A 6,363-nucleotide genomic window follows, 5' to 3' on the forward strand; every position below is an offset into this window, starting at 1 on the left:
AGGTGTTCATGTCATCTTCAGCCACACAGAGTTTGAGTCCAGCCCAGATGAAATAAGACGCCCATCTCAAAAAGAACAAGACAGAGAAGAGAGCGAGAGAGAGAGAGAGAGAGAGAGAGAGAGAGAGAGAGAGAGATGAGGAGGAGGAGGAGGAGGAGGAAGCATGGCTCATTTCTTCTCTTATCTCAAGTCTATCATCCTTCTCCCCATGGATATTAGAACACCACACCCACCTCATGCTCACAGCCGTTAAGTCTTACCCTTCCATCCTCCTCACTGTCCAGTACATACATATCCCAACCTGTTCCACAAAATGTACACTTGTTTTCTCTCTCCCTCTCTCTCTCCCTCTCCCTCTCCCTCTCCCCCTCCCCTTCCTTCTCCCTCTCCCTCTCTGTCTGTGTGTCTGTGTGTCTATGTGCGTGTACACAGATGTGTGTTCCTGTACCCGTGTGAATGTCAGAATACAACTTTCAAGCGCTCTCTCTCTCCACCACGTGGGTTCCAGGAATCAAACAAAAGTCATAAGTTCTGGAAACAAGCCCCTTTATCCACTGAGCTACCTCTGCAGTCACCCGCTTTCTTTTTTAAAAATTTGGTTTAATTTTTTTAAATCTATGTGTACATATCTATGTCTATGCCGCGTATGTGTGGCTGCCCACGGAAGCCAGAGGAAGATGTCAGATCTCCTGGAGCTAGAGTTACAAGTGATTGTGAGCTACCTGACTGGGGTGCTGGGAAGAGCAGCAAGTGCTCAAATGGTCTGCTGAGTCATGTCTCCGCTCCCCAGACTTCTACTTTCTGTCTTTGTGAATTTGATTCCTTTAGGCACCTTATAGTTACAGCCGAGATTCATATTTTTGTCCTTTCATGCCTAGCATAATACCTAAAAGGTCCACCGTATTGTTGAATGTAGCAATTTTGTTCTGTTTCAAAGCTGAAAACCATGTGTGATATATCTATAACTATATCTATATCTATATTTATATCTAGCGATCAATCAATAGATATTTAGATTCCATTAGATATTTGAGTTGTTAGAGGAAAAAAAGAGTTGAGTTGTTTCCACCTCTTGGTTACTGTGACAAACACAGCCACACTTGTGTAACACTCCACTGTAACAGAAAGTAGACTGATACATCCTCTAAGAAAGTAATTTCATTGACTCAGTTCAGACTCCCCTGTGCTTTCTCAGGGAGGCCAGACACTTGAAGGTTCTGCATTTGTTTCAACTAGGTCCATTTTTAGCAAGAGCCCTGCCAAGTCAATTTAACCAGAGGATCCACACCCCACCCCCACTTCCACCCCCACCCCCGACTCAATAGCTCATAACTAATGGAGGCCCCTCATCCTACACATCCTCCAGGAGATGTCTGAGCACCTGGACCTGTCCTCAGCCAAACTTTTTAGATAATCGGGCTGAAGAGATGATTCAGCATTTAAAAGCACTGGCTGCCAAGCCAGAAGACCCTAAGGTTGATTTCCAGCACACCCATCTCTGCTTCCAGTTCCTTCAGCACGCCCTCTTCTGGCCTCTGCAAGAACCAAGGAGCGCACAGACACATGCAGGCAAGACACTCACACACACACAAAATAAATGTACATTGTTTTGAAGAATTGTTAGATACCTTTAGCCAGAACCTCTAATACTTCTTGTTAATATTTTTTCACCCGCTCACCACACTGCTGTTAACTATAAATTTCCACTTAACCTATGTTATATTGGAATTTGAGCCTAATTTCTCCCTTCTCCCGCTGTAAAATCCCATTGCAAAAGTCCTATATTTATTTCTGTGACCTTGAATGAAGCCTGCCTGCCTTCTCTGAGCTTTAATTTTTTTTTAATTTATTCTATTTTTTAAAGGTTTATGTATTTAAATTTTTATGTATATGAGTGTTTGCCTGCATGTGTATGCAGCATGTGTGACTTCAGAAGAGGGCATCGGATCACTGAAACTGCAATTACAGATGTTTGCAGCCACCATGTGGGTGCTGGGGATTAAACCTGCGTCCTCTGCAAGAGAAAAAACGTGCCCTTAAGCATTGAGCCACCTCTCCAGCACCTATTATTTATCCTGTTCTTCACATAGGGTCTCATATTGTAATCCAATATGAGAGCGCTGGGTCTGGCCTTGAACTCTTAACAATCCGGCCTCCAAGGTGCGGGATTGCACACCTGAGTCTCTACTCGCAACTTTATTTTCTCTTTCAATATTCCTCTGTAGGCCTGTTCACCTAGGCCTAAAGAAGGGTGTTTATCCTCCAAATTAGAGGAAGTACCGCTGAGCGCATAAATAAGAGCTCAGACTCCAACCTGGCTGTGGCTGACAGAATAATAAAGGCTCCGGGAAACTCTAGGACCTTCGACCTCCCCTGGGGTTCCAGCATAGAATACCAATGGGCAACCTGGAAGGGAGCCAGGTGGATAGCTGGCTCCTTACTCTCCTCATCCCTCCAAGAAGGTGCAGTCTTCCACCAGCCCCTTCCCACACCGCACACTCTGCCTACGTTCTCTTGTCTCTTTACCTTTGCTGGCCAACCCCGGAGGGGTGGTGAACCCTTTACAGATACAAGCCACCGCCTCCGCTCGAAGGCATTTCCAAAGCCCAACTTGGGGCTGGAGCCTGGCTTCTGGCTTCCGGCTCTGGAGGCAGCGCCCCCTTTTTCTCCGACACCTTTACACTCAAAGGAGCAATTAACAGCCAAGCAGGCTGGGAAAGGACCAATTAGTGTTCCACCAGTCCCGCTGACCGCTGGCCCCGCAGCACCGCAACTGACTCCTCCTCTCGCATCAGGCTCCGGCAATCAGGAGCGGATCTTAGCCTTCACGGCACACCGACAGTGCCAGCTGCCTGGGAGCTCCGAGGGACCAGCCATCTGGCCTCATGCCAACTGCAGTGATGGATCCGGTCGCTGGCTACTGTCCAGAGCCAGAGCGGACTCCAGGGCGCCTGGGCCTGGAACTTAACAGCGGCTGACTGGTGGCAGAGCAAGAGGGTTGGACGCCACTGGGAGGACTCCTTAGCCTCCCACCTCTTGTGCCTTGGAGCCAGTCATCAATTCATCCTGCAGCAGCTAGAACACTGGGACCATACAACCACAGTCCTAGAATTGCCACTGAGACACCTGGTGTATTCTAGCTTTTTCAGGACCCTCATCATTTCTCTGGGTCTGGGTTAGCAGTGTGCAAATCAGTTCCCTGATGGTGACCATGGCAGAACCAGGCTTTGAAAACCCACAGTACGTTCTTGTTCTTGCTCTTCCTGCAGTAAAGAAGGCAGAAAGGAGCTCAATCAAGGTCTTCAACACTACTAAATGAATGTATAGACTTCCTTCCCTAGGTCCTTTGCCCTGAATATATATACGTATACGTATATATACATTTGTGTGTGTGTGGTGTATATATATATATATATCACATATATATAATAGGGCTAAAGAATGGCCCAGCAGTTAAGAGCACTGACTGCTGTCCCGAAGGTCCTGAGTTCAAATCCCAGCAGCCACATAGTGGCTCACAACCGTCTGTAATGAGATCTGATGCCCTCTTCTGGTGTGTCTGAAGACAGCTACAGTGCACTTACATATAATAAATAAATTAAATCTTTAAAAAATAAAAATTAAATATATTTGTATGTATTTATATACATTATATTATATAACATATGTAAAGTATTAATATATTATCTTAAAATATATATTTTATACATTGTATATTGTATAAATATATATTTGAATATATTCATATGTATTTTAAAGCATATATTAAATTATATATATTGGAATTTGGGATCAGACTTTGCCTCCAGGGGTCTGCAGGTTCCAGGAGTTTTAGCTTAGACCCTAACCTAGTAAAAAGCCCTGAGATGCAAGGAAGCACCAGGTAAAGAGGAGCTGGGAAAAGGAGCAGTGGCGGCTGGTATGGAGCGCCAAACACATCAGGGTCCTTCTAACATGACCTTTGCAACTGCTGTTGGACACACTGGAGCCCTATAATGATGGAGCCAATGCCTAGGACATACAATGGTAGGAGCTGAAAGTCCTCAAAGAAAGAGTGGGAAAGGATTCAGGAGGAAAGGTGGGTTAGCTGGAGAGAATGCTGGGCAGCACTTCTCTTTCCCTATAGGTTCTACAAGGGCCTGGGCAGGAGGGGCTGAGGCCTGGCCGCAGTGGTCTTTTCTATGCCCACACTCCTCTCAGATTGGCCTCAGTCAGGGAAGGAGTGAGTGCCTGCCTTGCTCTTTCCGCAAGTGATCTCTCTCAAGCCGGGCGGGTCCGGACTGTTGGGGAAGAGAGGATCACTTAAAGAGTTGGGGCACCTCTTTCTGTGTGCCAGTGCCATTAACTGTGTCAAAAGGAATCCATGCCTCTGGGAAACTGACTGGCAATGGAGATGGATTAATGAAGACACATGGTGGCAATGAGACTGCCTAGGGTACTTCATAGAGCAAGAGCAAATTAAAGGGTGGGAAATGAGGGAAAAAAACAGAGGCAGATAAAAGGACAACGGAATGACTGGCCAAGAAAGTCATTGAGTTTCCTTTCATCAAAGGAAAGAGACTGAGGTTGGTAAACACACAGGCACATAGGTAGACTGATAGAGAATAAGAACAACCCAACCTGGCAGAGAATAGTGCCTAGGCGCTAAGAAGGTAGCAGCAGGTGAGCAGACTCTTAGCCTGGATGGCCACTAACAGAGTCTGGGTGTAGAGGATGCTAGAATGCGTAGGCTGGACGGTTATGGGACCACAGAGGAAAACACCAAACTTGGGTGGGGCCGGGGAGTCTAGAAGGGCTTTCAGAAGGAGCATTTAAAAGGACTAGTAAGAAAAGGTAGAAAGACCAGACACGAGAGAAGAGGGGAGCTCTGTCGATCAGAGGGGGGCAGCAGGATCAGAGGTCTTGAGTCAGGCTTGTTCATTTCCAGCAGTGTGGCTCAGCTGGCATACCAGGTCCGTAAGTTTGCAGGAAGCATAGACCCTGCTCTGAAGCACTGGGGACCGACCATAACAGGAACACGTCCTAGGCATAGTTACTTTCCAGAAAGATCTTGGAGGTTGCATAAGTATGTAGAAGAACTGGAATAGGAGAGAGCTGACCCAAGGAGGTTGTGGTACAGAATTGGACAGTGAGTTTATTCTTTATAGACTGGAACTGGCAAAGGGACTCTGTCTGGCCAGCCCAGCCTGGCAAACATGGCTCTGGCAGACCTTGCCCTTCTCCCTTATTCCCTCTGCCTTGCTAAACACTGTTAGATTACATTCCTAAAGCCAGCCCCCAAGGTCTGTTCCCTTATTTAGCTACTTCTTTCTTTTGAGGCCAACTACCAAGGTCCAGCTATCAAAGCATTGAAATCCAGCAATCAAAAGTCCCTTTTGGCTCACCTAATTAACATGGCCAATTAAAATTAAACACCTCATTCTAACACAGGGTTTCCTCTTTTACCTTTGTAATCCACCACTTTCCTGTGTGCCAAGTCTGTCTCCTCTCTATTCAGAGGCAGTTCTTTGTCAAATAGCCCTGCCCCCTCTCTCTTGTTCTCTTCCCCTTCTCCCTCTTCCTGTATCTCCTGTCTTTGTCTCTTATTCTCTGCCCTCTGTTCCTCTGGAGCAAATAAGTCTCCTTTGTGCTGAGAACATAGTCTTTGGGGTCTTGAGCCAAAACTGATCTCTTACAGCTAGCACGTTCACAAAGTAGATGACTAGAACTTGGGAACGTTCGAGGGAAACAGAAGTTGAAGAAGGTTTCCAGATACACTATTTTCCTAAAGAGTTATGGGTAAGGGCAAAAGGGGTCAGCTCTGACCAACCTCAGCCCTCCATACAAGCAGAGTAACCCTGAGCCACTGTGGCCAGAGTTTTCTTAGACAGTCTAGCCTAGAAACTCTTATGATCTTCCCCTGGATTGGAGACCTCATCCAATATTCACTAGGCCCATAAAAAGCCCCAAGAGGGAGTTCAGGCAGAGCCACGTGCTATCCCAGGGAAAGCTAACCAAGACTGGACTGGACTCTCTTACCACCAGCTTTGTGGTCAAGGGGGCTTGAACTTGGGATTTGTTTGGAGAGCCATTGGGAGGGAGATATGGGGGGGTCTATTTGAGCCCTGAAAAAGAAACCCCTAAGGCTAAGTCTAGATGACTATGTAGAGCAGGATTCCCCATGGCTCCTAAGCATAATCTGGGAACACTGTGTTCTTGTCTGGACGTGACCTTGGTTCCATCTTCAGGTAGGTCTCTTGCATCCCATAGCCTGCCTCTCCTCATCTGTACACTAGAAACAGCCCCAGTGGTGAAACAAGACTATGCCCTAAGGGGCTGGCGAGACGGCTCAGTGGGTAAGATCACTTCTGAAGGTCCTGAGTT

The sequence above is a fragment of the Mus musculus genome, chromosome 8, assembly GCF_000001635.26.
Source record: "Mus musculus strain C57BL/6J chromosome 8, GRCm38.p6 C57BL/6J".
In the NCBI taxonomy this organism is placed as follows: domain Eukaryota; kingdom Metazoa; phylum Chordata; class Mammalia; order Rodentia; family Muridae; genus Mus; species Mus musculus.